General features: G+C 44.1%; 1 protein-coding gene and 1 long non-coding RNA gene across 4 annotated transcripts in view; one reads left to right on the plus strand and one right to left on the minus strand.

Moving 5' to 3' along the window:
* CRB1 (crumbs cell polarity complex component 1) overlaps positions 1–13,346 on the minus strand; it is a 265,536-nt gene that overhangs the window by 132,918 nt on the left and 119,272 nt on the right. The window lies entirely within an intron of this gene.
* Positions 1,216–6,847, plus strand: LOC147356067 (uncharacterized). The gene is made up of 2 exons (XR_015143019.1): positions 1,216–1,390; positions 6,812–6,847. It is a non-coding gene; the product is annotated as an uncharacterized LOC147356067 (long non-coding RNA).

Consider the following 13,346-nt stretch of genomic DNA (forward strand, 5'->3'; position numbering starts at 1 on the left):
TGTAATTGATATTAACTTTCTGGCAGGCTTGCGGGAAGTTCACAAAGCAGAGCAGCTGTCACTTACAAAAAACCATCGCCTGCAACAGCTTGTGGCTTTTTAGTCCGTAGAAACAAATCATTTTTAGAACAAAGTAATTGTTTACTGTACTTTTGTTGGAAGCCTGAAAGGGACTGGCCAATGTCTTTAAATTATTTTTAAACACTTAGTTTAATTAGGCATCACATTGTTCAGTGGATAAAAGCTCAGACTCCAAAGCCAAATGGCCTGGATTGGAATCTTGTCACAGCCTCTTTTAGTTGTGTGACCTTGGGAAAGTTGCTTGACCTTTCCTAATCTCAGTTTCTTAACCTGAAAAATGGGACCAACAGTTGTAATTACCCCACAGGATACTTATTACAATTCCAATGCGTTCTAAAGTGCCTAACGTAATACCTGGAGTATACTACACATTTGCTAGAGAAAAAGTACTTTCTCTTTCCACAAATATTTATTTATTGTACAATGTGCAATTATTTCCCTAGTATCCTTTTTGCATAGAAATATTTACATTTTCTATACCACTGTAAAATGTTGCTTTTAAATAGAAAATCCATTTGTGACTTAAACTCAACGTATTTAGTGCTATTATTAAAAGCTACTTCATTTTAAGGTAAAATTACATTTTAAAAAATCTGTATTTTCCCCCTCCCCAAATAGTAGGTGAAGATTATTTCCTAAGCAAGCTAAGTTTAAGATTTACAAAAGTAGTCACACTGAGATTACAAAGTATTCTACTGAATCTGTCTAAATAATATTTGATGGTGCATTCATGGTTAGTCATGTCCAACTCTTTGTGACCCCATAGACTGTAGCTTGCCAGGCTCCTCTGTCCATGAAACTCTCCAGGCAAGAATATTGAAGTGGGTTGCCATTTCCTACCCTGGAGGATCTTCCTGACCCAGGGATTCAACCTGTGTCTCTTACATCTCGGCATTAGCAGGCAGGTTCTTACCGTTAGTGCCACCTGGGAAGCTGAAATAGTATTTGATACACAATAATCAAATGTGCATATAGGTTTTAAAAGATACAGAAGGGAGCTATCTATATTTGCTCATCTTTATTCCTGGGCCTATTCCCTAGGATAACAAATTGTGAATTAAAATTATAGAGGAATTTCTCAAGAACTCAGAGGTTTTTAGTAGTTATTCAATTGTCTGTCCTCTTTTCTGACAGAAAATGAAATAGGCTATTCCAGCACCACCTGCCATTTACAGCTGTGACTAGACTCTACAAATGCCGACCCAAAAAGAGACGCCAGCATGCTAACTTTGAATGGTTTTTGAGAAGAAAAAGAATTTAAATTTTACATCAGTAAAAATGGAAAATTGTGGAATAGTATCTGTTGTAGGTAAGTGGCTTGCCATTTTTTTCACACTTTAAACTTTTTATTTTATATCAGAATATAGCCAATTAACACTGTTGTGAAAGTTTCAGGTGGACGGCAAAGGGATTCAGCCATACATATACACATATCCATTCTCCCCCAAAGCCCCCTCCCATGCAGGCTACCACATGACACTGAGCGGAGTTCCCTGTGCTACACAGTAGGTCCCTGTTGGCTATCCATTTTAAATATAGCAGTGTGGACATGACCTTCCCAAAGTCCCTGCTGCTGCTGCTGCTGCTAAGTCGCTTCAGTCGTGTCCGACTCTGTGTGACCCCATAGACGGCAGCCCACCAGGCTCCCCCGTCCCTGGGATTCTCCAGGCAAGAACACTGGAGTGGGTTGCCATTTCCTTCTCCATGCATGAAAGTGAAAAGTGAAAGTGAAGTTGCTCAGTCGTGTCCGACTCTTAGCGACCCCATGGACTGCAGCCTACCAGCCTTCTCCATCCATGGGATTTTCCAGGCGAGAGTACTGGAGTGGGGTGCCATTGCCTTCTCCCCCAAAGTCCCTAAGTATCCCTATTTGAGGTCTGGCTATTTCTCACCCGGCCTGCAAATAGGAATTTCTCTGTCAGTTTTATTTGGCATTAGTAAGGTCGGTGGCTCAGTGGTAAAGAACTCGCATGCCAAGGCAGGAGATGCAGGTTCAACCCCTGGGTGGGGAGATCCCCCAGAGGGGGAAATGACAACCCACTCAATTATTCTTACCTGGAGAATCCAATGCACAGAGAAGCCTGATGGGTTACAGTCCAAGAGCTCGCAAAGAGTTGAACAGGACTGAGCAACTGAACTCAAGGTGAAGGGAAAGACCCCTGAACTGACCAGTAGACACCGGTGTTCTCGTTCTATCTCTGAAGCAGTTTTTCAGCAATGCTTTGGTATCTTTATTTCTGCCATGTAAAATAATACAATAACAGATACATTTTTTATTTTTTAAGAATATATGAGGTGGATGAAACTGGAGCCTGTTATACAGAGTGAAGTAAGCCAGAAAGAAAAACACCAATACAGTATACTAACGCATATATATATGGAATTTAGAAAGATTGTAATGATAACCCGGTATGCAGCAAAAGCAACAGCAAAGGAGACACTGATGTATAGAACAGTCTTTTGGACTCTGTGGGAGAGGGTGAGGGTCGGATGATTTGGGGGAATGGCATTAAAACATGTATAATATCATATAAGAAATGAATCGCCAGTCCAGGTTCAATACAGGATACAGGATGCTTGGGGCTGGTGCACTGGGATGACCCAGAGGGATGGTATGGGGAGGGAGGTGGGAGGGGGGGTTCATGATGGGGAACACGTGTACACCCGTGGCAGATTCATGTTGATGTGTGGCAGAACCAATACAATATTGTAAAGTAACTAGCCTCCAATTAAAATAAATTTAAATTAAAAAAAATCTAAGCTAAAGTAAAAAAAAAAAAGAATCTATGAAAGATATAAATGATCAATTCTTTTAGAAATGTTTCATATAATTATTTTTTAAATATTTGTTATTCAGTTGCTAAGTCATGTCTGACTCTTTGTGACCCCACGGACTGCAGCATGCTGGCTTCCCTGTCCTTCACCATCTCCCAGAGTTCACTCAAACTCATGTCCACCTAGTTAGTGATGCCATCTGACCATCTCATCCTCTGTCGTCCCCTTCTCCTCCTGCCCTCCATTCTTCCCAGCATCAGGGTCTTTTCCAGTAAGTCAGCTTTTCTGAAATCAGGTAGCCAAAGTATTGGAGCTTCAGCTTCAGCATCAGTCCTTCCAATGAATATTCAGTGTTGATGTCTTTTAGGATTGATTGACGTCCTTTAGAAGGCAATGGCACCCCACTCCAGTACTCTTGCCTGGAAAATCCCATAGATGGAGGAGCCTGGTAGGCTGCAGTCCATGGGGTCGCTAAGAGTTGGAAACAACTGAGTGACTTCACTTTCACTTTTCACTTTCATGCATTGGAGAGGGAAATGGCAACCCACTCCAGTGTTCTTGCCTGGAGAATTCCAGGGACGGCGGAGCCTGGTGGGCAGCTGTCTATGGGGTCGCACAGAGCCGGACATGACTGAAGTGACTTAGCAGCAGCAGCAGCAGCAGGATTTGATTTCCTTGTTGTTGAAGGAACTCTCAAGAGTCTTCTCCAGCACAATTCAAAAGCATAATTCTTCAGCACTCAACCTTCTTTATGGTTCAACTCTCACATCCTAATAGCTTTGGATTACATCTTTTGGTATTTTAGTCATCTATATTTACTAAACACCATTAACATATAAAGCCAAATAAGTGGTTTAAAACTTGTTAACACTTTCCTAAACTTTATTTCATGATGTGAATAAAATTCATATACCTATCTGTTATACACTCAGGTTACTTCCTATTGCTTAAGAAATAAGATAAATAAATTAGAAACCATTATTGTAGACACTGCAGCTCCATTTATAACAATGTCATTCAAATACTTAAGCTCTCAAGTGATCCTGATGCATGTGTAAGAACGTGTTTCAAAAGCTTAAATTCAATTTCAGTACAAACAACTCTTTGCTTTGGATTTATTTGATATGTCTTATCACTGTTAATATTGCTTAACAATGTGATTCTTATCACAGCTTTTCAGAGGTACTGATATGGGAAAAAAAGGAAAAAGTGATTTGATCTACATCTGAGTGATGCCAAAACAGCTGGATGAAAAGTGATGAGCGCAGTCAGTCATCCAGATGCTTTTGTATTTCCAGATGCTTGGCTCCATAGATGAAACATCTGGAAAACTATGATCTTCAGTTTTCATTTGGATGTTTACTGTTCTCACGCATACAGCCATCAAGTATAGATAGTGAATTGACCTTCAAAAACACACCTGAACAGTGCGGTCCAGTCTGCCTGGAGGCATTCACTTCGTAAACAGCGTCACTGAGTATGGGGCCGTGTCATTGTAACCCTATGTAGCGACAGAAACTGATTGCAGCTACTGAGTAGCCCTTCTATGGCTAATTGTCTAAGAAAAGGAAAATTCGTAACGTTAAATTCTTTCACAAAAACACCTCCAGGAGCTGAACCGATCTGTTGGAGTTGGTTTATAGTTCTGTGAATTCCATGGACGGGTATAGTCCATGGGGTCACAAAGAGTCAGACACGACTGAGTGCCTTTCACTTTCACTTTTTTTTTTTTTCTGTATGAAAGAAAAGTAGAAAGGTTGGGATAAAAACACAAATAAAAGGAACTCTGCGTCAACAGAAAAATGTACAGGACAGGAAAAAACCCTCTGACTTTATTAGGTTCGGGGACGCACTGTAACTTACACAGCGACATCGCTACGTGTACGCGGACGACTAAGGTGACGTCACGGATTCCTGACAGTCACGGGTAGTTCCGCTCTGAACTGCGTGACTTCCATTAGCTGTCAAAGACAGTTCAGACATTCTCTCACAACCAGATATTTTTAAAGACATAAATTCAAAGAAGGACTGAAATCACATGCATTTAGGGGAGGACAGGGAGACCTGGCGTGCTGCAGCCCATGGGGTCGCAGAGCCGGCCATGACTGAGCGGCTGCGCCGCGGTAACAGAAAAGGAAAAGGATGAGAGATTTCCATGCTGACGCACTGGCTTTGGTGGAGAAGCAACGTTCCTGGCAAATAGTCTAAAGATGCTCCCTTCCTCCTTCTATAATTAATTTAAAGCAAAAAAGCCCTCCATCTCCTCCTGGTTCTGGCGATGCTTTCGGTGGGTTCTCCTTTAGTCTCTTCAAAGGCTTCTGGACTTGATTGTCTCTTTCCTTCTCAAGTCCTCCTCCTCCCCTCTTCTTGCTTACTTGCTACATCAATTCCCCCCCCCCTTTTCCTTATATGGAAAGGTCATATTCCCTGGACGGAGGAGAGTTCACTTCAGAGAGATCTCACTTCATAGCCCTAAGGCCAACAGAAGGGCCAGCGCTGCTCCTGCCTCTGCCCGACCTCGCCCGATACCTTGTGAAAAGACATCCTTGCCTTGTGGGGGGTGGGGGGTGGGGAGGCGGTCTTGTTAGAACCCAAGGAAAGTGACGTCCAAACTTCAAGTGCAGAGAGTGTCAGTCCAAGGGCACTGGGAAGTCTGCTGTCTGCGCAGCGCTGTGGTCACCCCTTCCCAAGACCACCTGCCCTGCAACAGAGAGACATTGGGACACATGTGCCCTCAGATTCCCTTCTCCATGCAGTTCCCGGTTTGAGTTTGCTGACGAGAGGCACTTAGGGATTCGGGAGGTAGGAGAGAAGCCAGGACTCACGGGGACAGGTGGGCTTCCCAGCAGCTCCCCGGAGAGCCTGGAGACCACTCGTTCCTACGGCTGCAGGATGGAGTGTCTGGGAACTTCCCAGAGATCCTTCAGAGCTGCAGCACCTTCTGGGGAGCTTTCAAGAACCCCCACTTCAGTGCTTTGGTGAAGATCTTTCCCAGGAATTTCTGTGACTCCCCCTGCCCCAGCCATCTGACAAGCAGGGCCAGTCTCCTGGAATTCATGGCATGTGACCTTTGCTGTCACTCAGGGCCTTGCGCCTAGAAGGGCCCTGTATGAGTTTGCCAGGGCTTCCTGGGAGGCTCAGACGGTAAAGAATCTGCCTGCAGTGCAGGAGACCTGGGTTCCACCTCTGGGTTGGGAAGATCCCCTGGAGAAGGGAATAGCAACCCACTCCAGTATTCTGGCCTGGTTCGGATGGCATCACCCACTCCAAGGACAGGAGCTTGAGCAAACTCTGGGAGATGGTGAAGGACGGGGAAGCCCGATGTGCTGCAGTCTATGGACTTGCAGAGTCGGAGACGACTGAGCGGCTGAACAACAACAAACTACTGGAAATCAAGTGGCTTAAAAAGCAGAAATCTGTTGTCTCATAGTTTCCAAATCTGAGATGGAGATGTGGTCGGGACTGGCTGGCTCTTTGCAGGGGTGTGAGGAAGACTCTACTCCAGGCCTCCACCCTGTTTCTGGGGCTTGGCTGCCAGTCTCTGACATCCTTTGGTTTATGGAACCATCACCACAATCCCTGTCCTCATCTAGGAATTAAGGGCTTACAAATTGCATTGCCTGTTCTGCATACAAGCCTTTAATTCCTGTATGAAACTCCTCATATCTGAAATACATCAAATGAATTTTTTTTCCTAACCAAATCCCTATTGATATGCAGACCTAGGACAGAAAATATTGGAGGAGCACATTCAAACAAGCAGAAGTCTTCAGGGTTTGGTCCAACCTTCAGATTAAAGGAGAGAAACTGAGGGTCAAACATACAGCAGAAATGCAGGTTGAGGAGAACCCCAGACTTCTCACCCTCATCCTCGGTGACCTGGGGATTGGATGGGACCCCAGACACATGCTGGGACCCAGGAAAGAGGTTGTGAGTGTCCTGTTTTTCCTTTTAGAACTCTGAAGACATATGAGGCCACCGTAATTCCCAGGCTGCCACACCACAGAATGCGCAAACAGAGAAAACTACACGAAACCTGAATATATGGAGGTGAATGATTTTATGGAGAATGCTTGTGCAAGCCTGAAAAACTGCCAATGCTTTTTCTGGTAAGCGAAATAATCACTGCTTTCTAACACTGGGTGAGAGAATTATACAAATGTCCCTGTGGCTCTCTCTTTCCTTCTCTCCCCCTTTCCTCTGCCGCTCATCTCAGGCGAGTAGAGGAACGTGGGTTTGCGGGCAGACGGCCCAGGACTGCACGCACTCTCCACCTCCGAGTGAGGCTGCACACAGCTAACGCTCAGGATAGGGCAGGGACGATCCAGTCATTTGTTCTTTCCAGTGTTCCTGCCTTGATTTCTCCCAGTAGGTAGAATTTTTTAAGATTTTGAAAAGTAATTGGAAGCAAAGATAAATTTGCCAGGGAATCTGGGATAGCTTCCAACTCAGTTAAATACAGATGTGATGCTGAGAGAACAGGAGCTAGAAACTGGAAAAGCATGAAGTAGCCACTGTATTAAATATGATTTTAAAAATCTACAAGTGACATGTAAATACCTGCTGAACAATACTAGGGGCTTCCCAGGTGGCACCACCTGCCAATGGAGGAGACATGGGTTTGATCCCTGGGTTGGGAAGATCCCCTGGAGTAGGAAATGGCAACCTACTTCAGTATTCTTGCCTGGAAAAATCCCATGGACAGAAAAGCCTGGTGGGCTGCCGTCCATGGGGTTATAGAGAGTCAGACACACCTGAGCACACGTGCGTGCACCAAGAACAATACTAAACGCATAACTACAGTCAGCTAATATCAGAGGTGGCACAACAGCCCTTAAGTCAGGATAAAAGAAAGCAGGCAATGGGGATTCCCAGGTCTGGAAAGTTGCAAAATACTAATTGCAGGTCAAGGGCAAGAAAGTTAAGGAAAGAGGCTCATCATTAAAACAGCTCCCCGGGAAGCCCAGTCTTCCCCGGTGGCCCTAGAGGTGAGGAACCCACCTGCCAATGCCCACCTGCCAATGCCCACTTGCCAATGCCCACCTGCCAATGCCCACCTGCCAATGCAGGAGATGTAAGAGACACAGATTCGATCTCTGGGTCAGGAAGATCCCCTGGAGGAGGGCATGGAAGCCCACTCCGGTATTCTTGCCTGGAGAATCCCATGGACAGAGGGGCCTGGTGGGCTACAGTCCATGGGGGTCACAAAGAGTCAGACACGACTGAGCGACTGAGCACTGCACAGCACAGCATGGCATAAATCCCAGGCTGGTTGGGGAGACATCAAGACAAGGAAAGAGTGACGGATGGCACAAATGCAGAGAGGCCCAGAGACGGAGATTCTGCTAGAGCTGAAGTAAGATTTCAATAGAAGCAAGGAAACAGAAGTTTCAGTTCAGTTCAATTCAATCACTCAGTCATGTCCGACTCTTTGAGACCCCATGAATTGCAGCATGCCAGGCCTCCCTGTCCATCACCTACTCCCAGAGTTCACTCAAACTCACATCCATCAAGTCGGTGATGCCATCCAGCCATCTCATCCTCTGTCATCCCCTTCTCCTCCTGCCCCAATCCCTCCCAGCATCAGGGTCTTTTCCAGTGTGTCAACTCTTCGCATGACGTGGCCAAAGTACTGGAGTTTCAGCTTTAGCATCATTCCCTCCAAAGAACACCCAGGACTGATCTCCTTTAGAATGGACTGGTTGGATCTCCTTGCAGTCCAAGGGACTCCCAAGAGTCTTCTCCAACACCACAGTTCAAAACCATCAATTCTTTGGCGCTCAGCTTTCTTCACAGTCCAACTCTCACATCCATACATGACCACTGGAAAAACCATAGCCTTGACTAGATGGACCTTTGTTGGCAAAGTAATGTCTCTGCTTTTGAATATGCTATCTAGGTTGGTCATAACTTTCCTTCCAATGAGTAAGTGTTTTTTAATTTCCTGGCTGCAGTCACCATCTACAGTGATTTTGGAGCCATTTCGTTGTGAGAATTTGGGTGGTAAAACCTTTTGAACAAGGGCAGGCTCTGACCTGAAGTTGTGTTGTTGTATGGTTATAGTGGAATAGAGATAGGGGTCACCGAAAAGAAGAAGCTCAAGAAAGTCTAAAAGCCTGGTCCATAAAATTCTGCAATAGCTGCTAAATGGATTTAGATAAACCAAAAACTTACTCTGGTACCAAAACATCTTTGTAATATTTCCAAGTTCTTTTCCCATGACAATTATATCACCCCTCTACGTTCTAGTCCTATGAAACCATTTGCTTTTTCTCAAACCCACTAGGTCCCTCTACCCTCACTCAAGTTTAGACACACTGCTCTGTCTCCCTCTTCTGGAAAATTCTTTCCCGCCTATCTACCTGATGAAGTTATCCTTTAAGGCTTCTGTTAAATGTCCCATCCTTAGTGAAGTCTTGCTCATTTTCCTTACTCTTTCCAGCCTCCTGGGTTCCACAGACCGTCCACTGTTATATTTTACTTGTTACTTGCTTATATCCCACAACTGCTTTGAAGACAAAGATCCTTGCCTGTTATTAATGGTAACAGCTGGCATTCACTGAGTTTATTTCACACCAGATACTGTGCTAAGCTTTTCATGCGCATGATCTGATTTTGTTTGTCAAAAAATTATCCGTGAGGTACTACTATGATGCCCATTTTATTAAGGATGAAACTGCAGCCCAGAGAAGTTAAGAATTTAAACAAGATCAAAAAGCTACAAAGTGGCAGAGTCAGGATTAGGAAAGGAACAGCTTACGAGGAAGACAATAGAGTCATGAACTAAATGATGGTCTTCCAGGAGCAGTGGGCTGAGAAAGTCAACTTCCCTCTTGGCCCCGAGACTCAAGGAGAGAGGAAGGAACCCTTTAATAAGGGCTGTGTGGAAAGTGCTTCCACCCAAAAAATGCCAAGTTCTAGCAAAGGCCAACAAATTAAAGGTGCATTGGAAAAAAATAAAACATGTTTTACTTATTTGCATTTGAGAAAAGACTATGGGGGCACGTGACCATTCTCAGGGAAACCAGGAAGCAGGTTTTCCCTTTAACATCTTCTCAGAAACTCTTCGATTTTGATCTGTAACTTGAGCCAGATTGCCCTTCTGAATCCAGCCATCTCCAGGACGTCTCAGCAACTATCTCACAGGCATCGTTCAGCAGTTCCAAATACCAACTCTCTCTCCTCCGTCCACCCTCTCTTCCACCCCTGCCGGAGAATAGGGTTATCATCCAGGTCACTCAAGCCAGTTTTCCAGGAATTACCACGATCTTCCTCGCTATTTCCCATGCCCTAATTAGCCGTCAAATCCCGTCGTTCCTCCCCTAGAAATGGATGTAAGGTGCCATCCGCATCGCTGTAAACTTGCCCAGACCCTGTTCACCATCTCTCATCCTGTCTGACTGCTGGCTTCTCTCTTCCAAATCTCTCTCTACATTTCTTTTCTAGGAGTGATCTTTATAAAAGACAGATCTGCTTTTACCATTGTCCATGTTAATTTTTAAAAATAGTTTCTTCCTTGTTTCCAGGAAAAAGCATGTTGTCTTGGAATGCTACAGAAGCTTCTAAAAGATATGGATATCTAAAAGATAAAAGATATGGACACTGTTGGAGCCACCTGCAAGGATGGTCTCGCAGCCCACCATCTCTCACACCTCTCGACTGCACACAGCTGTTCTCCTTCCTTGTAAAACCCGCTGCTTACCCAATATACTCAATAACTAACAGGGCTCTGTGCACAATTTGCTCTTGAGTAAGAATCATGTATGCCATTCCTGGCATACACTCCTGAAGGAGTGATGTACAGTACATCAGTTACAACAGCCATCAGAGCGTATCTGCAGCCAGTATCGGGGCAGAGGCACAGAGCACACGTTTCCATTACCACAATGGGTTTACGATAGAGGCCTGGGTTTCTACGTGTCACTTATAATCTTTTAACCTCCTGAAGCAATGAAAAGTCTGTGTGACTTCCTGCTCTGATTCAAAGTGTCAAGCTACCATAATAACAGTTAACAAGATATTATGAGAGATTAAGGGCTTCCCAGGTGGCGCTAGTGGTAAAGAGCCCACCTGCCAATGCAGGAGACATAAAGAGATACATGTTCAATCCTTGGGTCAGGAAGATCCCCTGGAGGAGGGCATGGTAACCCACTCCAGTATTATTGCCTGGAGAATCCCTTGGACAGAGGAGCCTGGTGGGCTACAGTGCATAGGATGGCAAAGAGTCAGACACAACTGAAGCAACTTAACACACACAAACGTGAGAAATTAGAATTGGGACTTTTATTTTCAATGGGAGCATTTTGAATTTTTATCCAATAAGATTTCTGGCTTGTGCATTTAGACACACCTTTTCTAAGGATACCAAAATGTATTAACACACTTTCTAAAAAAGCATTTGCTTAATGTAGACTTTACAAGCTTAAGACTTGTCTCTGAAAGACAATTGAGTTTCATCAGTTTGGAGACTGCTCTGTGCCACCTCACATTTTTAACTTCTAGAAGCCACCACGGACAATAAGCAGTGCCTTGGTGTTGTGTATTATTTTAGTTGCAGAGGTTTTCATTCTTATCTTATATGAAACCAAAGTCATTATCAGTAATGAATTTAACCCTGATAAAACATGAAAATAGATGTATTCTTTTATTATTTTAATCATATTTACTTATTACATATTATTATTATGTATTATTATCTGTTGCTGTTGTCAGTTGTTAAGTCATGTCCGACTCTTTGTGACCCCATGGACTGCAGCATGCCAGGCTTCCCTGTCCTTCCGTATCTCCTGGAGTTTGTCTATTGAGTCCATGACACCATCCAACCATCTCATCCAGTCACCCCCTTCTCCTCCTGCCCTCAATCTTTCCTGGCATCAGAGTCTTTTCCACTGAGTTGGCTCTTTGCATCAGGTGGCCAAAGTATTGGAGCTTCAGCTTTAGCATCAGTCCTTCTAATGAATATTCAGGGCTGATTTCCTTTAGGATTGACTGGTTGGATCTCCTTGCAGTCCAAGGGACTCTCAAGAGTCTTCTCCAGCACCACAGTTCAAAAGCATCAATTCTTTGGCACTCAGCTTTCTTAATGATCCAACTTTCACATCCATACAAATAACTACCAGAAAAACAATAAAGTGGTGTCTCTGCTTTTTAATATGCTGCCTAGGCTTGTCACAGCTTTTCTTCCAAGGAGCAAGCATCTTTTAATTTCATGGCTGCAGTTACTGTCCACAGTGGTTTTGGAGTCCAAGAAAATAAAGTCTACCACTGTTTCCACTGTTTCCCCATCTATTTGCCATGAAGTGATGGGACCAGATGCCATGATCTGCCATGATCTTAGCTTTTTGAATGTTGTGTTTCAAGCCAGCTTTTTCACTCTTTCATTTTCATCAAGAGACTCTTTAGTTCCTCACTTTCCACCGTTAGGGTGGTGTCATCTGCATATCTGAGGTTACTGATATTTCTCCTGGCAATCTTGATTCCAGCTTGTGCTTCATCCAGCCCAGCATTTTGCATGATGTACTCTGCATAGAAGTTAAATAAACAGGTGAGAATATACAAACTTGACATACTCCTTTCCCAATTTTGAACCAGTCCATTGTTCCATGTTCGGTTCTAACTGTTGCTTCTTGACCTGCATACAGGTTTCTCAGGAGACAGGTAAGCTGGTCTGGTATTCCCACCTCTTCAAGAATTTTCCAGAATTTTTTGTGACCCACACAGTCAAAGGCTTTATGGGTAATCAGTGATGCCAACATTATACATTTCAGCCTTCTGTAATGATAATCTTGTAATTGTAACAATTATCTTTCTTGATAATTGTTATTCCTGAGTATTGAAATAATATTAACAAATCCTTAATTCCTTTATTTTATGATATAGCAGTTTCAGAAATTAAATTCTTGCCTAGACACATCATAGTATTCCAGTTTAAACTCATAGAGTCTTGGGCCTACCGCCTCAGTTAACCAATTCCTGAGTAGGATTCTAATCTATTCAAAATGAAAGCAGTTCAAATATAATGCAAGAGGCATTGGTCAGGGTTGTGTAAACAGCTTTGGTAGCAGCAGCAATACTGAAGATGTTAAAATAGTGAAGCCAGCACACACACAGCCTTAAATATTTTATGGAAATACTGTCCCTAAATCATTTCATTCTCACCAAGACCCTGACATTAGGTGTTAACATGATGCTTATTTGTTAAAGTGAGGAAATGGAAACTCAGGACTCTCATTGTTTACCGTCATCACGCTGCTGGAGAAGGTCCAAGCCCGGCCTGGAATCCTGTGTCCCGTTCCCCACGTTGCACACTGGCACCCGTATGGCCGCACCCTCCTCTCTCAGACCCGTGCACCTGTGCACAGCTGCAAGGCACTGAGAGGAGAGCCAGAGAGGGCAGGCGTTCAGGACGGAGCACGCCGTCCACACTGCCAGCTGGACCACAGGCCAACCAGCAGCAAACAGGACGGGAGAGACACCACCTCTTTCCAAAA

This window comes from Bos grunniens, chromosome 16 (assembly GCF_055505025.1).
Source record: "Bos grunniens cultivar Pamir isolate PY7600 chromosome 16, Bosgru_T2T1.0, whole genome shotgun sequence".
In the NCBI taxonomy this organism is placed as follows: Eukaryota; Metazoa; Chordata; class Mammalia; order Artiodactyla; family Bovidae; genus Bos; species Bos grunniens.